We start from the raw sequence: 25,038 nt of genomic DNA, 5'->3' as shown, positions 1-25,038 counted from the left end.
ACTCTGAATATTTCTTGCCACTCCCTTCTGGCCTACATAGTTTCTTTTGAGAAATCAGCTGACAGTATATGGGAACTCCCTTGTAGGTAACTAACTGATTTTATCTTGCTGCTTTTAAGATTCTCTCTTTGTCTTAAACCTTTTATAATTTGATGATGATGTGCCTTAGTGTGGACCTTTTTGGGTTCATCTTGTTTGGAACTCTCTGTGCTTCCTGGACTTGTATGTCTGTTCCCTTCACCAAGTTAGGGAAGTTTTCTGTAACTATTGTTTCAAATAGGTTTTCAATTTCCTGTTCTCTCTCTTCTCCTTCTGGCACCCACAGGATGTGAACATTGGCATGCTTGAAGTTGTCCAAGAGGCTCCTTACACTATCCTCATTTTTTTGGATTCTTTTTGCTTTTTGCTTTTCTCATTGGGTGTTTTATGCTTCCTTGTATTCCAAATCGATGGTTTACTTCTTGGCTTTATCTACTCTACTATTGAATCTGTGTAAACTATTCTTTATTTCAGTTAATGCCTCCTTCATTTCTGACTGGTCCTTTTTTATGCTCTTGAGGCCCTCATTATGTTCATTGAAATTCTCACTAAGTTCAGTGAGGATACTCATAAGCAGTGTTTTGAACTCTGAATCTGTTACGTTTCTTATCTCCATTTTGCTTAGTTCTTTTTCAGGAGTTTTGTTCTGTTCTTTCATTTGGGACCTGTTTCTTTGTCTCCTCATTTTGGCTGCCCCCTGTGTTTGTTTCTATGTATTAGGCAGAGTTGTTATGCCTCCTGCACTTCCTAGGGTGGCCTGCTATAGTAGGTGTCCAGTTGGGTCCAGTGGCACAGCCTCCCTGAACTCCCAGCTGGGCCCTCAAGGTGCACCCTTCATATGGAATTTACACTCTTCTGTTGTAATTGAGTCTTGATTGCTGTTGGCACATCAATGAGAAGGTTTTAATCAGGCTGATCAGCTGCAAGGAATAGCTGTGCCCACTATCCACCGACCTCTGCCTACTTTGGATGATTAGCTGTGCAGGGGCCCACCACACAGAGCAAAACTTACTTCAGCAGGGCTCTGGTACCCACTGAGTCTGTTCCTTGAGTGTATCGCTTGTGGAGGTGGTTGGGTGGTGGTGCTTCGTGGTGTTCTGAAGCTGTCCACTAACAGCCTGGTCAGCCACCACCTGTGTTCTAACCAATGCCACCAGGCATAAGTTACAAAGTGGTCTGTAGATGGCTGCTTCTTGTGCTGGGCTTTTAGGTGCCCAGGGAGAGCCAAGTTGTGAACCAGGGCTGGCTTCTTCTAGTGCCAGGCCTAGGTCCACTTAATGAGAGTTATGGAGCTCACTGAAACCAGATGCTGCTTGTTTGAAGGAATTTAGGAAAACCTGAAGTAAGGTCCAAGACAGGCCAATGCTATGGTAAAGCTAATGGCAACAACTTGGGTGGGCCTGAAATTTCAGTGGGGCAGGGCCTCAGGGAATCACCATGGTGAAGCAAACAGTGTGAGCCAGGTTGCTGGAGTCCCTGATATGGCGGCTGTCTGCCACCCCAGGGAAGGGCTCACCAAAGGAACAAAGGCCTCCGACAGCACGTTTGTCCTGGAGAAGGCCGCCTCTTCAGCCCTCGCCCCAGTGCCAAACAACTCAGTTCTTCCCCCTATGACTCTGGTGCCTTTCAAGCTGCCTCCTTCACACTGGAGCCTGGAGGGTGTGAGTCCAAGTCAGTCTGTGTGCAGGCCTTTTAAGAGGAGCTGCCTGGGGCTCCAGAGCCTCAGCATCCCTCAGCCTCAGTTCCCACTGGTTTTTCCAGCCAGAGGTTATGGGGACTTCTCTTCTTGGCACTGGAACCCTGAGCTGGGTGCCTGGTGTGAAATAGGGACCCTTCACTGCTCAGGGAAGAACTTCTCAGCTGAGGTGTCCCTCCTAATTTTTATCCATCACACGTGGGTGTGGGACCAGCCCTCCTACCTGTCTCAGTGTGGCTGCTTTAATTCCATAGTTGTAGGACTTCCATTCAGCTTGATTTCAGGTGGTTTTGAATGATGGTTGTTCTGTAGTTTAGTTGTAACTTTGATGTGGTTGTGGGAGGATGCGATATTGCCTTTACCTACACCACCATCTTGACCGGAAGTTTGACCTCCCATTTTGTGAGTAGGTGACTCTTGAAGTTGTTCTCAAAGAATAAGTAAATGTTCCCACAAGGGCAAAGTAGCAACAAGGGCAAAGGAAATGGCATGTGCAAAGGCATAAATGAAATGGCAAGATTTTTCTTGGATAACTACAAAAAATATTAATAAAAGCTTAATGTGTAAAAACCAGGGGATGTGTATAGTAGATGAGAACTCCAATTGGGAGCTGTGTACAATGCAAATAATACTGGATTTGATTCTCTAAAGCTGATGACTTCCAATTACAGGTTCTAAGCAGGCAAGGCAGGGTCAGATTAGCTTTATAGACTGACCATGGAGATGGTCTCAGTGAGAAGGCTCAGGGAACAGCTTCTCAGAATGGGGCCAAGTGGGTTCAACAACTCTTTGCCTTGCCCTGTACACAGAAAAGTACAGTGATTGTATAGCACTTATAATAGCAAAAATAGTCTAGACTTACATATACATGTTCTGTGATCTCAATTCAGCTGCTGAAGAAAGAAGCAATCTATATGAAATAGCAGCAAGCATTTCTGTTTTGTTTCGTTTTGTTTTTTTGATAGAGAGAGGTGATATTTGTGCACAAGAAAATGCCAGGGCAAATAAATTAACACTATTGCCCCTCTCAAATGAAAATCATAAAATATACATTCTATCTAATGGGACTGGGAGTCAGAAGGTTTCAATTTAACACCTGACATCACTCTCTCCTTAGTTAATAACAATAATATGGCAGGTTTCTTAGATCTTTAAAAATCACTTTCATATTTAATATCTCATATAATCAATACAATATCCCTATAAGGACCTAAGATAGGCAGGACCTACTTTTGTCTCCCCTTTTCATATATATCAAAATAGGTCATGTACCTAGGAAATAGCAGACTCCAGGTAGTAGTTCTAGAATCCAAGTCCTTCAACTTTGGGTTCATTGTTTTTTTCTACTACTCAATATTACATATATAGAAAATATACTTGTGCACCTCCTTTCCTATAATAACTAAGAACACTAGAAAGCCAACCTAACTGATTTCCAATGGCTTGGGCAATAGCCTTACGTTCTCTCATCTGTTCTTGCTCTCAGCAACTGAGGAAGGTCAGGTAAAGCAGGACATCTCCAAGACGACTTCTGACCCTTCCTATGAGCTCAGCAGCACATTTTCCCCCAACCAGCCCCTTTTTACTCCTTCATCTCCTCCCACGATATCAGCACCCTTTCAACAAGCTAATCATACACTTCAGAATTCTGGCATGGTAATAACACTCCCCTTGGATTTATAGAGTATTTTCTTTTCAGAAACTCAGAGTAATTTTGTCATTGCTTAAGGAGGATGGTGGAAAGTGTTTGTACTGAGCCCATCTTTCCCTCTACACCAAGTTGCTTAAATCCATGGTATGTTCCCTTTCTGATTCCCTGCCTCTACCAAAAGGTAAATGATAAAATGCAAGAAAGAGAAGATGGCACACAGGCAGCAGAGAACACAAATCCCCACTGTTTTCTTCTCTCTTAAGGGGTATGTGAGACAGGAATGCCCAAGGAGCTGGATATTAATTTAAAAATTGAGTCAAAGCAAAACACCGAGCACATCAGTCCTCTGAGTTTGTTTATGGAGGGGCAACCATCGCTCTTCTGTCTGCCACCAACACCATTGTGTCGTGTACAAGAGCAACAATAGCCAGCACTTGAGTGACACAGTAGTCAAGCTAGGTAATGAAATTTTCCTTCCAGAAATAATATGTCCCTCCTGAGGAAACCTTACTGTATACTGCTGTTCGTGGTTACCATTATTAAATTTGTAGGACATGTTTCTGTGTTATAACAATTCATTTAAAAGTTATCATTACACAGCCCAATATTGTTAGAAAAGAAAGCAAAAAATCCAGCATACTTGACAAAGGACCTGAAATATGCCCCAGCTTTACTTAACAAAGTGCATCCTAGCTTTGCACCAATAGCAACGAGAACATCTGCCCAAAAAGTTCTTGCTTATGATGAATGGTAAATGGGAACCCTCTGCAGAGGGAAGTTGCATCCAATCCCTTAGAAGTCTCTTCCCAACAGTTCTTTTGAGATATTTCAGTGTATTGAGTTGAGTTGGTATAGGAGGAAGCTGTAATGGCAACCTACCAACAGGGAAATCAGTTTCCTTTATTTATTTCATTTTTTACTGTGTTTATTGGGGTGGATTGTTTAACAAAATCATACAGGTTTCCACATACAACTCAGCAAAGCATCATCTGTGACCATCGCCCAAAGTCAAGTCTTTCCATCCTCATTTATCCCCCTATTTTCCTTCTTCCACTTCCTCCCCACTCCCCTCCCCCTCTGACTATCACCATATATGTCTGTACCCCTGTGGGGTTTTTTTTGTGTGTGTGTGTGTGTAACTTTTTAAAATATGTTTTAGTCATTGATTTTAGAGAGAGAGGAAGGGAGAGGGAGAAATAGAAACATTGATGAGAAAGAACATCTATTGGCCACCTCTTATATGCTTCCCACTGGGGACTGAGCCCACAACCTGGACATGTGCCCTGACCTGGAATTGAACCAGCGACCTCTTGGTGCATGGCTCGATGCTCAGCCATGAACCACATCAGCCGGGCTGAGTGTAACTTTTTTTGCTTACTTATTTCACCTTTTTTTCACCCAGCCCTGCAAACTTTTCCCCTCTGACAGCTGTCAGTTTGCTCTGTATATCTATGCTTCTATTTCTATTTTGTTTGTTAAATTATTTTGTTCATTAGATTCCACATATATGTGAAATTATATGCTATCTCTTTTTCTCTCACTGGCTTATTTCACTTAGCATAAGAGTCTCCAGGTCCATCCATGTTGTTGCAAAATGTACAATTTCCTTCTTTTTTATGGCTGAGTAGTATTCCATTGTGTAAATGTAACACAACTCTTTTATCCACTCATCAACTGATAGGCAATTGGGCTGTTTCCAGATCCTGGCTATTGGGGCTGTTTCCAGATCCTGGCTATTGTAAATAATGCTGCAATGAACATAGGAGTGCATATGTTTTTCTGAATTAGTGTGTCAGGTTTCTTCCAATATATTCCCAGAAGTGGAATCACTAGGTCATAAGGTATTGTAATGTGTTAGCAAAATAACCAGAGATGCACAGTCAAATTGTAAAAGAGCATTTCATTACACTGGCAGGCTTGGGGGTTATAGCTTCCCCAGATCCTCAGCACCAAATTCTTCTTGTTTGTTTGATTTTAAAGATAGAAGCCCCATTCTCCTTTTGTCCCCGCCCCCAGGGGACTGGTACAAAAGTGGGTGTGACAGCAATTACAGAAGTCAAAATTAGCATTATTTACCAGGCTCACAAGTATCTGCAAATACCAGTACTCAGAAACTGCAAATGCCTCCCAACACATGGGGCAACTATAATCTTAGGCAAGAATTCCTTTACTTCTAGGGGTAATTAACCTATTATTGAAAAAATATTGAGGAAGTTCCATTGATGTAAAAATGAAATCTAGTCGCCTTAGCCTCCTGGCCCAGGTCAATCCCCACTGGTTTTTCTGACAAGTCAAATCATTGACTCAACTTAGTTTTTATGAAGTCATTTATAAGATATGGCCCAAAGGCTAGGAGTAAACATAATATAGCGAGAGGGCTGGCAATGGTGGATAATAGAATTGTAAACTAATTTTCAGATTGTTGCCTTTTTCTTTTTTGTTCCTTGATATTTTTCCTAACTAATGATAAACTTTCTTGAATAATCCCTGAATTATTCACATAAAAACAGCATTTTTCTCCCAGTGCAACACATAATCCTCCTTCCTTAAGAAATAAGAGATCTAATCCTCTCCTGTTCTGTAGGACCATTTCTAAGTTTCCAGTTCCATTGGGGCCCAGGTCTATAAGGATTTCCCTGAACAGTCATAACCAGAAAAATCAAAGTCCCGATAAATGCGAGAGTCTTATCTGGGGGGCTTGAACTGTCCACTTTGCTTTTTCCCCCTCAACCAGTAATGGTGCTGCCAGATTGGGATGCTGTTGACCTTGATAGCCATTGGTGCAGGCAGGATGACAGTGTTAGTCCCTGGGTGGTGAACTTCTTTACCCATATTGAGTCCCCAGGCTGGAAAGGATGCACAGGGTCTGAGGTGGGCACAGGCAGGGCGTCATAGACGTGTCTATGGACAGCTTTCTGGGCGGACTGCAGAGCCTGCAAGAACTGTAAGAAGGCAAGGGGAGCAGAGTGGTCTAGTTTTCACTGGTTTCTAAAGTAAATTTGGTTAAGGTTTCTTTTAAGATCCTGTTCATGTGCTCTATCTGCTCAGAACTCTGTGGGCAGTAAACACAATTGAGCTTCCAATTTATATCTAACCCTTTAGAGAGATATCCTGTGATCTCTTTGCTACAAAGGCGGGGCCATTGTCTGATCCAAGGGTCAGGAGTAGCCTAAATCTGTTACTCCCTTTACTGCATCCCAGACTGTTATTCTGTTATGGGGGCAAGCTCTCCCTCTCTCAGTGTCCTACTTTCTTTCCTTCTTGAGTATTCCTCCAATGTCCTGTCTTCCTGTAATATGCATGTCCCTTTCTTTTATCCTTTCTTATCTTTTTATTTCCTCTGCATAATCCTCCTCCTTTTATTTCTTCCCTCTACACAATCCTTCTCTAACTTGCATAGACTTTCTGCAACTTTCTTAGTCCTTCCCCTGACATTAACCTGAGAGCTTGCTCAATCTATCTGCAGTCTGCACATTCCCAAGCTTTCCTTCTCTTCCTCCCTACTCAGACCCACACATTCCTGCTTCCCTCCACCTTCTTCCTTTCCCTGTGACCTTACTGAACATTACCTGCCTCTCAGGAATTTAATAAGGTTAGTGTAACCTAACTGGGTAGTCTGGTGCAGCTGGTTGACTAAAGTCCAAGCTAGAGCCTCTGGAACTAACAATTTCCCATCAGGCAGTGTCCACCATCCATTGATTTCTTTTATGGCTTGTTTTTGCTTGGCTAAGTCATTTTCCAACCTAGTGTATCTGGAGAGGCCCCACTGGATTTAGGACTGTCTCTCGAGCTTTCTGATTTGCAGCAAATTTTCCCGTGCCCCATCGGAGAAGCTGGATTAGGGCTATGATTTCAGCCTCTTGGGATGAAGTTTCCCTATTCAAAGACTGTGACAAGATGACACAGTCCAGAGTTACTACTGCTGCCGTAGCATACCTGATTTCTTCCTGGACATAGCTGCTCCCGTCCGGGAACAATACCTCGTCTGATGATGGCAGTGGGACATCCTTGAGGTCTGGGCAGGCTGTCTGCACTATGTTGATTACCTCCAGGGAGTCCTATAGAGGTTTCTCTGGGTCATCATCTGAAGGCAGGCTGGCAGGATTGATGGCCAATGGCCTGGAGGGGCAGTGGCCAGCAATTGAACAGTCACTGGAGAAGATCACGTCCCAGTAGGGGGGTTGGGCACTCCGGCATGACCAGAAACAAATGAGTCACAGTATTTTCCCCAAGGTCTATACTCCTCTTTAAAGTCCAGGGGCAGGTTAGGGGCCCATTGGCTCGGTCAGGACTGAGTCTGCTGCACCAGTATCTACCAGGAAACTCACTAGTTTGTCCCCTATTGTCTTGTTATTCTTGGCTCCCAAGAGCTCAGTTGGAAGGAGCCCTGGCCCTGTCATTTTCTCAAGTTAAAGGTTTTACTTTGTTCCTCTACACCTTACTTTGCCCTTGTCTTTATTATCCCTAATCAGAACGTAGGCCTGCCATTCTGACCTTTCCGTGGGTGATCCTTTTCCATGAGCTCTGTTTCCTTTAAGGCTGCTGTTATTACCTTTGCTATTCTTTTGTCTTGTTTTTCCCCAGGGGTGTCTTTATTATTACATACCTTCTGAGCTATTTTAACCAATTTGACCTTTAGACCTAACAGGAGAACACAGTGAAAAGTGTCCGAGGAAGTCCTCCCCCCAGCAGTATTTGGGTCCCACCATGGGCAGAGGGATGGGAAATTTTCCTCTGACCCCAGGTTTTCAAAAGGATGCAGGAAAGGGAAGCGTCATCCTAGCATGCATGTTTACCTGGGGCAGAGCGTTTTTAAACTCTCCAAGAGCATTTTGCACCCACACCTTGGATCCCTATTTTCAACTCCCCAAAGTTCAGAGAAGACTGTTAGAAACTTGCTGCTGCCAAACCTGGGGCAGGGGACAGACAAGCCGCCCAGGCTGGCACTGAAAGAACATGCCCCTTCCATGGCCTGACCGCCCTCCCCAGGAAACCCTGTGGGCCGCTGCAGCCCCTGCGGCCTCTGGGTGAGTGCCTGTATGATGCCTACTCGCCACCTACCACCCGTTTCCCAGGATAAGGGGCTTTTCACACTGGACCCCAGTCCCAACGTGTGGCACCATGCAGGACGCACAGGGCGGCCCACCAGCAGGGATGGCCCCTGAATCACTTATTACCCTGTTAACTGCCTATCGCAACCGAGCTACAAAATCTTGATATGGCTCTTTAGGTCCTTGCCTGATGGATGTAAGATCTAGCAAATTTTCCCCTTTTGTTGGGAGCTCTTTCCCGGCCTTCAAAGCACAAATATTAATCACAGTTATAGTGAAAGACAGTCAGGGAATCTTTAAGGACTCATAGCCTTTCTGTCTTTCCTTGAGTATTTCACTACAACCTGCTTTGCCACCTTGTTAGCCCCCTGCACAGGATCGAGGCAATCTCTAATTAGGGCCCACAGAGTAAATGTTTGTGCCAGAAACTTGTTCAGGCCTTTTGCTGTGTCTCTGCCTCGCAGGCACTTCCTTACCTTTGCTCAGGTTTCTCTTGGGGCCCACGACCAGTATTGGTGCCCTAATCAGAACCCTCCTTAAATCCTTCTCTAAGAATGTTTCAATATGCAACCCAAGGAGGTCTTCTGGGCACTAGGGTTGCTATCCATGATTAGAGTAACTCTAAGAATGTTGAGGGAGACACAGTAGGGAGGCAGTCGGGGACAAAAACAAAGGAAGACACACAAGACAGAAACTTTCACTTCGTCTGCCTGGCCACTCCCTGCACAAGCTAGGACTCACGCAGGCTTCATAACAAGCTTCGTGGAGCACAGTCACTCACACACAATTACATTCACACGGTCACACTCACATACTGATTGAATTTCCTTCCAGAAATTCTCTATCCTGAGTGGCGCCTATGCCACTTGGGAGGTGATCAATCGCCCCTTCCGCCCCAGTGGCAGGTCTGAATGAACAGAATTTGCTGGATTTGAACCAGAACTTGCCAGATTTGAACCCCACCTAATGTCTTAAGGGAATTCCCAGGAGAGGAGGGGCTGTGCCCCGTCCGGCCCTCTCACTCTCATCCACATAGACCGGTCATCCAGAACTCACCTCCAGAGGCTTTTACCAGGTCTCCTTTCATCTTTTTTGGAATGTCTTGGCATCTCTTGGCTGCTTGTTGGAAACCCAAGTAGCATCTTTGGGACCCTGGAACTCAGGGGGTGCCTCCCCTCGGATCTATAGGGGTCTGGCGGACAGATCGGAGGAAGCTGCCCATCCTAGGCATCTAGCCCTTGGTGTCACAAAACACCAGGGAATCTCGCTGGGGCCTCCAAATGTTGTAACATGTCAGCGAGATAACCAGAGACGCACAGTCGAATTGTAGAGGAGCACTTCATTACACCGTGGGGCTGCGGGGTACAGCTTCCCCATATCCTCAGCACCAGATTCTTCTTGCCCATCTGATTTTAAAGACAGAAGTCCCATCCCCCTTTTGGCGTCCCCTCTCAGGGGACTGGTACAATAGTGGGTGTGACAGCAATTACAGAAGTCAAAATTAGCATTATTCACCAGGCTCACAAGTACCTGCAAATACCGACATTCAGAAACTGCAAATGCCTCCCAACACGTGGGGCAACTATAATCTTAGGCAAAATTCCTTTACTTCTAGTGGATAATTCCTATTATTGGAAAAATATCGAGGAAGGTCCATTGATGATAAAAATAGAATCTAGTCGCCTTAGCCTCAGGGCCCAGGTCAAAGGCAGTGTCATTTTTAATTTTCTGAGAAAACTCCATAGTGTTTTCCACAGTGGCTGCAATGTCTGCATTTCTACCAACAGTTTACAGGGCGTCCCTTTTCTCCGCATCCTCGCTCACACTTGTTTGTTGATTTACTGATGACAGCTATTCTGACAGGTGTGAGGTGATATCTCATTGTGGTTTTAATTTGCATTTCTCTGATGATTAATGACATTGAGCATGTTTTCATATGTCTGTTGGCCATCTGTATGTCCTTTTTGAAGAAGTGTCTATTCAGATCCCTTTCCCATGTTTTAATTGAATTTTTTCTTGATGTTGAGTTATATAAGTTCTTTATGTGTTTTAGATATTAACCCCTTATCAGATGTATCATTGGCAAATATGTTCATTCAGTGGGTTGCCTTTTCATTTTGTTGATGACTCCTTTTGCTGTGCAAAAGCTTTTTAGCTTGATATACTCTCATTTGTTTATTATTTCCTTTGTTTCCCTTGCGTGAGGAGATATATTAGCAAAAATATTGCTATGAGAAAAGTCTGAGATTTTACTGCCTCTGTTTTTCTCTAGAATTTTTATTGTTCTGTGACTTAACATTTAAGTCTTTATTCATTTTGAGTTTCTTCTTGTGTATGGTGTAAGTTGGTGCTGTAGTCTCATTTTGTTTTTTACGTGTATCTGTCCAATTTTCCTAACACCATTTATTGAATAGACTGTCTTTACCTCATTGTATGTTCTTGCTTCTCTGTCAAATATTAATTGACCATAAAGGCCTGGATATATTTCTGAGCTCTCTATTCTATTCCATTGATCTGCATGTCTGTTCTTATGCCAGTACCATGCTGTTTTGATTATGATGGGCTTATAGTATAGTTCAATATCAGGTAATGAGACCCCTCTAACTTTGTTTTCCTTTCTCAAGATTGCTGAGGCTATTGGGGGTCTTTAATGGTTCCAAATACTTTTTTGGAATATTTGTTGTAGATTTGTGAGATATGCCATTGATATTTTAATAGGAATTGTGTAGAATCTAATTATTGATTTGGGTAGAAGAGTTTTATTTATTTTTAAAGTAATCCAGTTTTTATACCAATTCTAATTCTGTGCATATTTTATTGCAAATGTTTTCATCAAATATGAAGTGAATGTGGTTATATATTTTTATTAAAATTTAATAATACACTCTATACACACTAATATAATTTGACTAAATTCACAAAAATATTTTTTAAAAACTTTGGGTGTTGTGGATATCCCTAATATTTTCTTTAGAGACAGAGAAAGAGAGACAGATGGTATATTATGCTATGTAACCTTCAAGTGCAGATGTGTCTCTCAGTTCTGTTTGGTTTAAGTCAACTGTAATGTTTATGGAACAGTGGCTGTCTTATGTCATTTTTCAATCCCTTATAGCAACTACTTCAGAGTTAGTGCTCAATAAAATTGCAAATGGGCCCTGTCTGGGTAGCACAGTTAGTTAAAACATCATCCCACTACACCAATGTTAGGGGTTAAATTCCAGGTCAAGGCACATACAAGAAGCAACCAATGAATGCATAAATAAGTGGAACAACAAATCAATCTTTTTCTCTCTCTATCAAATCAATAAATTTTTTAAAACTGCAAATAAATAAATTTTTTAAATCCTCACCTGAGAATACTTTACCATCAATTTTTTTTTTAATAGAGTGGGATGGAGGGAAGGAAAGAGAGAAAAACATCAATGTGAGAGACACACATAGATTGGCTGCCTCCCACATGATCCCAAGTGGGGCCAGAGATCAAACCTGCAACCATGGTATATGCTCCTGACCAGGAATTGAACCCACTACTCTTTGATGCCCGGGCCAACACTCTAAAAGCTGAGTCAAATCAGCCAGAGTAAAAATAAAGAATTTATCAGTCACCAAATAATTACTGAATATTTTCTGTGTATTATGTGTGATTCTCATGCACTGTGGAGGATTTAAAAAACTATAAGATAAGAGCCTTGCCTTTAAGAATCCTATCAGCTTCTTGGAAAGGTAACAACATCAGTATTTTAAAGTGCTCAGGCATTTTAATTATATCATAGTTTTAATTCTAAACTATAACTATATATATAAAATGTAGGTCTTTACTTCTTCCTTTAAGCTTATATCAAACTTTTTTTTATCATTTGTCATTTTTATATCCCCTCATGTCCTTCTGAAAAGCAAATGTTTTCCCCATTAGTGAGACTGACATTAAATAGATGTGGACTAAAGTGGAAGACAGAAAACCTACTCTTTGTTTAATTAATATAAGTCTTCAAAACATTTGTTTTGAAGTATTTGTTCTCAAGTATTCATCCTGTTCTATATTTAAATATCATTGGTAGAAGACAGGGCATCACATGGTTAAAATGTTAACATATTTTACTAATAAATTTGAGCATGGGATTTCAGATAGTGTACTTTTCATCACCAAGAACCCATATTAGGCTAATTGAAACAGCTGCTTTTTTGTCTTAACATTACAATTTTTTTTTTTAATTCAACTAGAAATGCATCATATTACTCCCTCCTCAAAAAACTTCACCTGGTTCACTGTTACATAGGAGAGGATCCAAGTATTCTACCTTGGCAAAATAAGGCTGTTATAAATGAGCTGTTTTCTAACTTTCCAGTCCCATTGTAGGCGAAGGTAGATGGCAATTCTCTAGGTTGACTTTGAGGAAGCAGCCAAAGACAATCACTTCTATTTTGGCTGAAAATAGAATCCCAACATTTTGAAAACTTTTATTTAAAATAAGCTTTTATTGTCTGGCCAGTGTGGTTCAGTGGTTGAGCATGGACCCATGCACCGAGAGATCACTGGTTCGATTCCCAGTCAGGACATATGCCCAGGTTGAGGGCCTGATCCCCAGTGAGGTGCATGCAGGAGGCGGCCAATCAATCTTCTCTCTCATCGATGTTTCCATCTCTCCCTCCCTCTCACTTCCCCTCTCTCTCTCAAATCAATAAAGGAAAAAAAAATTTTAAATAAATAAATAAAATAGGCTTTTATTACTTGATACAAAAGAGAGGATTTTAACAGCACAATAATAAGTGAGGAAGCCTAGATGTTCAAGAACACAGAATTAAGCAAATTCTGCAGTTGATTACTTTTCATTAGAATAGAACATATATCAAATGAGTAGAAATCCCAGACAGGTTATTATTAAACAGAAAGATGAATAAAAGCACAATGCATTTTATCTCAGTTATCTAGCTGATGATCAATCAATTCAAACGAGACTTTCTATTATAGGCACTCCAATCACTGATTGATAGAGGAGAGTAGGATTAATTTGGGTTTATAAGAAAAGAATGAAACAACCATTCCCATTTTTATTTATAAATCTCTTAAAAAGATGATAGGTTCTTAGACAGTAAGATAAATAAGAAACATATTTAGGACATTCTTTTCAAACATTCCTGACCACTGTCTGTGCTATTCAGGTGGTAACAAGTCATCATATAATTCTCTTTCAATCAACTGAAAAACAAATTAGATATTTACAAGTCAACCCCAGTCCTAGGTTTTATAATCCATGCTAAAAAAAAAAAAAAAAAAAAAAAAAAAAAAAAAAAAAAAAAAGTTTGAGTATCTAATAGTCTCTGCTTTTACCCATCACACTTGATACTCACAAACCATTTAATGGTCTTTGGGTTCTCCATGGGTTTGACTAGTTTTGTGTTTCCTTATAAATTCTACTGTCCCTTTGACTAGCGTGAAGGTCCCAGGGATGTTATGTTACTCTTAAACGGGCAGTCTGAAATGTGCTGCAAGTGACAGATTATGGTCAGGAGCCAGCTGTTCACATATTTGATCAGCCAGCAGGAAATCTTTCAGCAGCTCTTAAATAAAAAAATACAGGATGGTGTCAGTGTTTGGTGAAACTGTTTTTAATCTTCGCGTTTCTCACTGACAGGAGGTAACAGTTATCCATGGGAGACCTGTCATATGACAACAGCTTCTTTACCACCAGGAGAGTCACAATATGGGCCCCCAAACTACCTTTAACAGCCACAGCATTTTGGTCTATTTTTTTTCTGAAAAGGCTATTTTTCAGACCAGCAAAGTAAAAAGAAAATTTTTTACTAGCTCTAGAATTTCTTTTTGATATCAGAATAATTATAAAATACCTTTTCTAATATTAACATAACTATAATCACAGAGATTAAAGCATCACATAATGTTGCATTTTTATACTAATAGCCTTAAAATCAGACCATAGAGTGAACTGATTTATTGGCAGGCCAAATTCATCAAAGAATTAGTAGCCCAAGACTGAAATCTACCATTTCAAGTCACCACCACAGGAAGGAAAACTTTAGTTTTGCTGTGATCAGCATGGAAGAATGAGTTTTATTAGAAGGTCAATTCCAGGGAATGTTTTACCTCAAATTTGAGAACTGTTCTAGAAATATCTATCATTAATTTATAAAAGTTGCAGAGATGTCATCATTGTATTCTGTAGTTGATCCTTAAAAATCAACACGTATACATTTATAATAATAACACAAAGTATCAAGGCACAATGTTTCTGCAAAGCCAACACTTGATCAATACTTTAAAAAAAAAAACCAAAACTTCAAAGCAAAGCGTTAACTTCAGACAAGATCATAGGAAAGACAGTCCTATTCTTTGTGACCATGAGCTTAGCTCAAGCTTTGCTGGCTTCTTTTCACATAGCGATGAGGGACCATGAGATGTGGCGCAGTTGGTGCAGGTCATTGCCATGCTGATGATTGAGAAGAGAATGCAGGAGAGCTTATTGCTGGTGCGTCTGTGTGTGTGTGTGCCCGTGCACATACATGCATGTTCAGGTGCTTTACTTTGTGATTGGAACATGTGGAGTAAAATGTATTCCTTGAAACATATAGTGAATTCAGGCTTTCCTGTGCCCACATAGGAATCTCCTCAAAATATCTAAAATTCAGGATTTCTCAACCTCAGAGCTATTGATGTTTTGGACCAGATAATCCTCAGTTGTGAAGGACTGTCCCATTCATTGTAGACTGTTTAGCAATATCCCTAGTCTTTACCCATTAGATACCAGTGACCCTCTTCTCTCCCGTCATAAGTTGTGACACCCAAAAATGTCTCCAGTCATTGCCAAGTGTCCCCTGGGCAATAAAAGCACTCCTAGTCAAGAATCACTGGTCTAAACGGTTACAAATTTGTTCCTTCCATTCTTTTACTAGATATAGGCAAGCCTTTTCCTTATTCTCCACTAAACAATTAAAACTAAGATAACTTTTTAAAGAAACATCAATGAAAGTTTAAAGCTTTTTGTTGTTGTTGTTGTTGTTGTTGTTGTTGTTTTAATGTTACTCAAGAACAATTTAGGACTGTTTGTTTTACCTAGAGGTTCATAGTCCTAATTCCCTTGATGGGAGGCATCCTGCCAAGATTCTGTGTGTTTCTCACATAAGATTGGTTAGTCTCACCACCAACAATGTACTAAACACATTTATCCTCAGAAACCAGTCTTTCAAAATGCACAAAGACAGGGAGAATTTCTTACCCACTCCTCAACCCCACCCCACTCAGTGCTACACATTCCCTTCAGGGCAGCCATCTGTCATGAGTGAGTAACGGAATGATGGCTGAGGACAGAGTCCTGGCTGGCAAATCCAAACTCTCTCACTAGCTGTGACTTGAGTTTGGAGACTAGGATATGAGTTGTCTGACTTCCTAGAAGAACATGATTTAAGACAAATATAAACTATTTTTCACCCACTTAGTTATGGCCTAAATCCATGAACAAGAATATCCACACCAATACTCCATCATACTTCTGCGCTGGAGTAACCATTCTTTAGTAATACAGTGTGTAGGATATTAATATCCCAGTTCCTTCTTTAATAATGTTTAATTCAGCATGAGTGTGTTCTCTCTGTCTATATTCATCATTTTACATTGTTTTGGGGCAAATGAAAAACATCCAGAACTCTGCTTGGACAAGTGATGTTTGCATATAGCATAGTACATTCTAAATACATAGAAAGCCAACAAACTATTTTTCCCTCCACCAAAAAAAATTCCTGAGAGCCTAGTCACAAACAGCACGCAAACCTCTTTGTGGGAAATGGAGGTGTTAGCAGTGATACTTTTCATTCAGCATAAATTGAAGGCTTCAGTCTGAAAGATCAAAATTGCCTGCAGTTTGAAAAGGTGTTTCTTAGAGCTGTAACTTTTTAAGATTTAAAAATCATCGTGGTCAGTCTTAGCAGTGTGCCCATTCCATGTGTTTCAGGAGGATATCAGTCAAGCTTCGCTCAAAGTATTTATCAACTATTTTGCATACCATGTAGGCAGCAAACAAAACTCTTAGGTTTTCAATTGCTATGTAAATACTATTGTTTTTGAACAATAGAAAACATAAAAAATAAATGCAATGAAGAAAAGAAAGACACTGAAATATTTAGAATCTTAGAATTGGCTAGTTTTAAAGCATAAAATATTAATATTTGTCTATATAAGAGGTTGATCAACAGCTCTAAGTGCAGTTCTATTTTGGTTATTTTTACCCATAACTTTCCAATTATTTACATGTATTGGGATTTTGAATTCTATGTTCTTAATATACTTAAAGTACTTAGAAATAGAAAAATGTAATTGAAACTGAAATTACTGGAAAAGTGGGATAATCAACTATATTTAATAAATATACATCTTATTATGTCTTTTGAATAGTATTATTTTGTTCACAGCTCAACATTTTCATTTATAGTGATCAAAAGTCCTGTGTAAATGAGATAAATAAGTAGGTGTGTAGGTAGATAGATTATAGATAGATAAACAGATAGGTAGAAAGATAGGTTTAAAAGCTTGAAATTTTCCCTTTCGAATGACTACGACATGTGTTTTCCACTGTGCTATGTGCCCTAGGAAAAGGGTATTAAAATAAGGAAATGGTACTGACCATAGTCCCACCAAAATCATAGACAGCTATGTTAGCAGATGATTTTTTTAAAAGGATGATCCACTACCAGCATTAAGATCCAACATGTAAAGAATTTTGAAGTTGTGACTTTCATCTTTTTAATAAGTAAAAATTGAACAAACTGAAAAAAAAGAATGATAGTAATATTATAATAAATATGAAAGAGGAATTGAAGATACTATCTTATAAGTTCTTTGCACTATACATGAAGTGATCTAGTGTTATTTGAAGATGGACTTAGATTAGTTAAAAATGTATTGCAAATTCTAGGGTAATCACTGGGAAATAAAATATACATATATATATAATTAACATGCAAATAGTCCACCCAGAAATAAACTCACACTAATTGGGCAATTAATATATGACAAAGGAGGCAAGAATATACAACAGGGTAAAGACAGTCTCTTTGATAAATGGTGTTGGGGAAACTGGACAAACACATGCAAAAAAAATAAACTGGATCAGTTTTTTATACCATCTAGAAGAAAAAACTCAAAATGGATTGAAGTCTTAAATGTAAGACCAGAAACCACAAAGCTCCTAAAAGAAAACATAGGGAGTGAAGTCCTTGACATCGCTCTTAGTGATACTTTCTTAAATATGTCTCCTTGGACAACGGAAACGAAAAGAAAAAATAAACAAATGGACTATAAAACTAAACAGTATTTGCACAGCAAAAGATACCATCAACAAAACACAAAGACAACCTACTGAATGGAAAAAAATTGTTCACTAATGATACATCTGAAAAAGCGTTACTATTCAAATTTATAAAGAACTTATATAACATAACACCCAAAAAAATCTGATTAAAAAATGGGCATACGACCTGAATAGACTATTCTCCAAAGAAGATATACAGATGGCTAATGGTTATACTAAAAGATGCTCAATATAACTAACCATTAGGAAAATGTAAATTAAAATCACAATGAGACATCATCTCACACCTGTCAGAAATGGCTATCAATAAATCAATAAACAGTAAGTGCTGGTAAGGATGTGGAGAAAAGGAAAACCTCATACATAATTGGTGAAATATAAATTGGTGCAGCCACTATGGAATGTCCTCAAGAAATTAGAAATAGAACTACCATATGACCCAGCAATCCCACTTCTGAGTATTTATCCTAAGATATGAAAACCATTAATTCAAAAAGACATACATATCCCTATATTCATTGCAGCATTGTTTATAATAGCCAAGATATGGAAGCAACCTAAGTGTCCATTAATAGACAAATGAATAAAGACGTGCTCTATATATGAAATGGAATATTACTCAGCCATAACAAGTAATGAAATCTTATCATTTGTGATAACATGGATGGACTTAGAAGGTATTATGCTAAGTAAAATAAGCCAGACAGAGAAAGACAAACACCATATTATTTCACTTACATGTGGAATCTATAAAAACAGAAACAGACTCATAGATAATGGAAACACTTTCATTGTTGCCACATGGGACTGGGGTTGGGGGAATGGGTGAAAAAAGGGAAGGGATTAAGATGTACAAATAGCCAGTTACAGAAACCATGACAGGAATGCAAAGTAAAGCATAAGGAAAATAGTTAATTATATTATAATAACTATGTATGGTGTCAAGTGGATACTAAACTTACCAGAGTGAACATTTCATAAGTTATGTAAATGTCTAATCACTATGTTGTACAACTAAAACTAATATAATATTGTATGTCAACTGTAATTTAAAAATAAAAATATTTAAATATATTCAAAGAAGAAATAAAATGGAATACTACAAAATACAGTACTCAGTTAAAATATGTGAAGGCATAAAAAAGTAAAATTAAATAAACAAATGCAATAAATAGAGAACAGTTTCAAATGTAAGGCATTACATTTGAATTACAGATATTATCTGTTATTAATATTTACTTTAAACGCAAATGATTTAAATAAACACTTAAAAATTGAGATTGTCAGAGTGCTTAAAAGTAAGAAAATAAAAAATAACATCCAACTATATGCTGTGGACAAGAAACCTACTTTTAAGATAAAGATGCAGATAAGTTAAAAGTAATGGAATAGTGAAAGGTATAGCATGTTAACATGAAAAAAAAAAAAAGCTGGAATACCATAATTATAGACAAAGCATACTTTAAAACAAACAAACAAAATATCAGGAATAAAGAGTGACAATACATATGATAAAGGGGTCAATTATCTAATAAACGATAACAATCATTAGTGTGTATGCATCTAATAGTACAACATCAAAGTATCTGCGGCAAAGACTTGACAGTGGTATTTAATGTGGGTCCTCCCACACTCATCCAAACCCAGTAGAGGGAGCCACAACCAGAGGAATGCCAACACTCAGAGGGAAAATTTGGAAGACTCCAAAACCCACTGAGACAGCCAAAATGGTGAAACAAATCCCAAATGAAAGAACAAAATAATTCTGCAGGAAAAGAAACAAATGACATAGAATTAAGCAAGGTATCAAAGGGAGAGTTGGGAGTAATAACATGAGGAAGTTTAACAGCATGAGTAAAGAGCTCAATAGCATGAGTATATAGAAACATTAAAAACCAACCAATTGGAAATGAAGAATGACATCACAGAAATAAAGAACACATTGAAAGGAATAACTGTCAGAGTAGAGGAAGCCAAGGACTGGATCAATGAATTAGAAGACAGGGTAAAAAAAAAAAAAAAAATCACCCAATCAGAAAAACAAAAACAAAAACCAATTAAAAAACAGAAAAACAGCCTACGAGAACTGTGGGACAATATGCAACACACCAACATCTGCATCACAGGTGTGCCAGAAGAAGAAAATGAGCAAGAGTTAGAGAATATATTTGAAGAAATAGAGACAGAAAACTTCCCTAATTTGGTGAAGAAAAAAGGCATACAAGTACAAGAAGCATAGAGAGCCCCAAGTAGAAGAACCAAAAGAGGCCCACATTGAGACACATAATAATTAAAATGCCAAAAATTAAGGACAAGGAGAGAATCCTAAAGGCAGGAAGAGATAAGTGACAGTTTACCTACAAAGGAACCCCCATAAGGCTATCAGCTTACTTCTCAACAGAAACACTACAAGCCAGAATGAAATGGCATGAAGTAATCAAGGTAATGAAAAACAAGGATCTGAACCCAAGACTACTCTATTCAGCAAGGCTATCATTCAAAACAGAAGGTGAAGTAAAGAGCTTCCCAGACAAAGAAAAGGCTAAGGGAATATATTAGCACCAAACCAGCACTCCAAGAAATGTTTAAAAGACTGCTGTAATAAACAGAAGAAATAGGAAGAGAAACATAACCATAATTTTAAAAATGGCAATAAATAGATATAGATCAATAATAACATTAAATAAATTATTAAACACTCTGATCAAAAGATACAGAGTAGCTGAATGGATAAGAAAGCATGACTCATATATATATTGTTTATAAGATACCCAATTCACAACAAAAAACTCACACATATTAAAAGTGAAGGGATGGAAAATAAGTTTCCAAGCAAATGGAAAGGAAACCAAAAAAGCTGGTGTAGCAATACTCATATTCAATAAAATAGACTTCAAAATGAAGCCCATAACTAGGGACAAGGAAGGACACTAAATAATATTAACAGAATCTATCCAACAGGAGGATATAACCTTGGTAAACATATATGCACCTAATATAAGAGCACCAAAATACAGTAAAAAAAAAAAAAAAAAAAAAAAACTTTTGAAGGACTTCAAAGGAGAAATTAACAGCAATATAATCATAGCAGGGGACTTCAAGATCCCACTGACATCACTGGATAGGTCCTCTAGACAAAAAATTAAGAAGTATACAGAGACTCTAAATAATGCACTAGATAAAGTGGATTTAATAGATATCTACAGAGAATTACACCCCAAAACTGCAGAATTCACATTCTTCTCAAGTATACATGGAACATTCTCAAAGATAGATCACATGTTAGCACACAAACTAAGTCTTTACAAGGTTAAGAAGATGGAAATCATATCACACATCTTCTTAGATCACAATGGCATGAGACTAGAAATCAATTACAACAAAAACATTCAAACACATGGAGGCTAAATAGCATGTTATTAAACAACAAATGGGTATACCAAGGAGATAAAGGAAGAAATTAAAAACTTCCGGAAAACCAATGAAAATAAACACACAACAACATAAAATCTATGGGACACAGTGAAAGCAGTCCTGAGAAGGAAGTTCATAGTACTACAGGCCTACCTCAAGAAACAAGAAAAATTTCTAATCGACTTTTCTACCCTACATTTTAATGATCTAGAAAGTAAAAAATGAAAAGTCCAGAGCAAGTAGAAGAAAATAAATAATAAAGGTTAGAGCAGAATTAAATAAACAACATAGAAACTAAAAAAATAATTCCAGCCTTGGCAGGTTTTCTCAGTGGTTAGAGCATCAGCCTGTGGTCCAGAGAGACCAGGGTTCAGTTCCCACTAAGGGCATGTACCTCAGTTGCATTTTGTCCCTGGCCTCGGTTGGGGTTGTGTGGGTGGCAGCCAGTCTATGTGTCTCTCTCACATCAATGTTTTCCTCTCTCGTCCTCCCTCTCTCCCTCCTACTCTATCTGAAGATAAATGCTAAAAATTTCCTCTGGTGAGGATAAAAATAATAATAATAAATCCAAAGATCAATAAAACAAAGAGCTGGTTCTTTGAAAAGATAAACAAGATTAATGGACCCTTAGCCACACTCACCAAGAAACAAAAAGAGAGAACCCAAATACACAAAATCAGAAACAAAAGAAGAAAGTAACTACTGACACCACTGAACTACAAAGGATTATATAAAAATACTATGAAAAATTTGCCCTGGTCGGTTTGGCTCAGCAGTCAGAGCGTCAGCTTGCGGTCCTGAGAGACCCAGGTTCGGTTCCCGCTAAGGGAATGTACCTCGGTTGCAGTTTGTCCCCGGCCCTGGTCGGTTGTGCAGGTGGCAGCCACTCGATGTGTCCCTTTCACATCGATGTTTCTCTCTCTCTCTGTTCCTCTCCCCCCCTCCCCCCACTCTACCTGAACAAAAAATGGAAAAATGTCCTCGGGTGAGGATAAAAAAAAAAAAATACTATGAAAAATTAAACACCAACAAATTGAACAATCTAGATGAAATTAACAAATTTCTAGAAACATAGAGTCTCCCAAAACTGAATCAGGAAGAGATACAAAACTTGAATAGACCAATAACAACTAAGGAAATTGAAGATGTAATCAAGAAACTCCCAGAAAACAAAAGCCCAGGCCTTGAAATCTTCACAGGAGAGTTGTAGGAAACATTAAAAAAAGAATTAACATCCATTCTCCTCAAACTATGCCAAAAAATTTATTGAGAAATAAGACATCGAAACTCATTTTATGAGGCCAGCATAATCTTAATTCCAAAACCAGATAAAACACTACAAAGAAAACTACAGCCAACATCCCCGAACAAATGCCAAAATACTGAACAAAATATTAGCAAATTGGATCATGTAATACATCAAAAAACTATTCATCATGACCAAGTGGGATACATCCCAGTGATGCAAAACTGGTACAATATTCACAAATCAATAAATGTGATACACCACATAAACAAAATGAAAGATAAAAACCATATGTCATATTAATAGACACTAAAAAAGCATTCGACAAAATGCAGCATCCATTTCTGATAAAAATGCTCAGCAATGTGGGAATAGAGGGATCATATCTCAACATGTTAAAGGCCATACATGAAAAACCTACAGCCAACATATACTCAATAGGCAAAAGCTAAAAGCATTTCCCTTAAGAGCAGAAAAAGCTAAAAGCATTTCCCTTAAGAACAGGGATGCCCACTTTTGCCAGCCTTATTTAACATAGTATTGGAAGTCAGCCACAGCAATCAGACAGGAAGAAAAAATAAAAGAGATTCAAATAGGACAGGAGAAAGTGAAACTGTCATTATTCACAGATGTCATGATATTGTACATAGAAAACCCTAAAGAATCCATCAAAAACATTCTAGAGCTAATAAATGAATTTGGCAAACTAACAGGATATAAAATTAACATAAAAAAATTGATGGCATTCTTATACACCAATAATAAAGTCACAGAAAGAGAAACTAAAAAAAAAAATCCAATTTACCATTGTGGCAAAAAAACTAAGATACCTGGGAATAAACTTAACCAGAGGTAAAAAAACAAACAAACAAAAAAAAAAACTGTTCTCAGAAAACTACAGGATATTGAGAGAAGAAAGAAAGATATAAAAAAGTGGAAGCATATATCTTGTTCATGGATTGGAATAATTAACATCATTAAAATGTCCATACTACCCAAAGCAATCTATAGATTCAGTGCAATCCCCATTAAACAACCAATGACATATTTCATGGAACTAGAACAAATACTCCAAAAGTTTATATGCGATCAAAAAAGACCCCAAATAGCCACAGCAATTTTGAAAAAGAAAGTAAAAGGGATCACAGTACTGGCTATCAGGTTATACTACAAAGCCATGGTAATCAAAACAACCTGGTACTGGCATCAGAACAGGCATATTGATCAATGGAACAGAACAGAGAACCCAGAGATGGACCCAAGACATTATGTTCAATTAATATTTGATAAAGGTGGCAAGAGTATAGAATGGAGTAAAGACAAACTCTTTAATAAATGGTGTTGAGAAAATTGGACAGCTACATGCAAAAAAAAAAAATGAAGCTAGATCACCAATTTATACCATAGACAAGAATAAACTCAAAATGGATAAAAGACTTAAATGTGACTCATGAATCCATAAAGATCCTAGAAGAAAATGTAGGCAACAAAATTTCAAACATCATACACAGCAGAATTTTCACTGATACAATGCCTAAGGCAAGAGAAAAAAAAATGAAAAAAATAATAAATGGGACTACATCAAACTAAGAAGCTTCTGCACAGCAAAAGAAACAACCATAAAAATGAAAAGGGAACCCTCTATTTGGAATAGCGTAATTGCCAACGATATATCAAATAAGGGGCTAATTTCCAAAACATACAGAGTACTCATACAACTCAATAAAAGGAAGATAAAGAATCCAATTTAAAAATGGGCAGAAGACCTAAATAGACACCTCTCCAAACAGGACATACAAATAGTCAGATGACATATGAAAAAATGTTCACCGTCACTAATCATCAGAGAGATGCAAATTAAAATTACTATAAACTATCACCTCACACCTGTCAGAAAAGCAGCCATCAACAAATCATCAAATAAGTAAGTGGTGGCAAGGGTGTGGAGAAAAAGGGACTCTAGTACACTGCTGGTGGGAATGTGGACTGGTACAGCCACTATGGAAAACACTTTGGTGTTTCCTCAAAATATTAAAAATTAAACTTCCATTTGACCCAGTGGTCCCACCTTTAGAAATATATCCTAAGAAGCCTGAAACACCAATCAGAAAGAATATATGTACTCTTATGTTCATAGCAGCATTACTTACAATTGCTAAGATCTAGAAACAGCCCAAGTGTCCATCAATAGATGAGTGAATAAAAAAGCAGTGGATAGACACAATGGAATACTATGCAGCTGTAACAAAGAAAGATCTCTTATCCTTTGAGACAACATGGAGGGAACTGGAGAGTATTATGCTAAGTGAAATAAGCCAATTAGAGAAAGACAAATATTACATGATCTCACTTATTTGTGGAATATAATGAATAAAATAAAATGATGAAAAAAAAATCCAGAGACATGGAATCAGGGAACAGACTGATAATTTTCAGAGGGAAGGGGATGGGACAGGAAGAGATAAACCAAATAATTTATATGCATATATGCTCATCCAATCAAAGGCAGAGAGGTAGGAGCAGGGAGGAGAGTGCCAATGGGGGGAAAAAGGAAGGACATCTGTAATACTTTCAACAATAAAGTTTTTTTTAAAGAAAAACAAACAAAAAAGAATACT

The sequence above is a fragment of the Molossus molossus genome, unplaced genomic scaffold, assembly GCF_014108415.1.
Source record: "Molossus molossus isolate mMolMol1 unplaced genomic scaffold, mMolMol1.p scaffold_m16_p_14, whole genome shotgun sequence".
NCBI classification, from domain to species: domain Eukaryota; kingdom Metazoa; phylum Chordata; class Mammalia; order Chiroptera; family Molossidae; genus Molossus; species Molossus molossus.
Note: the sequence above shows the minus strand (reverse complement) of the source record.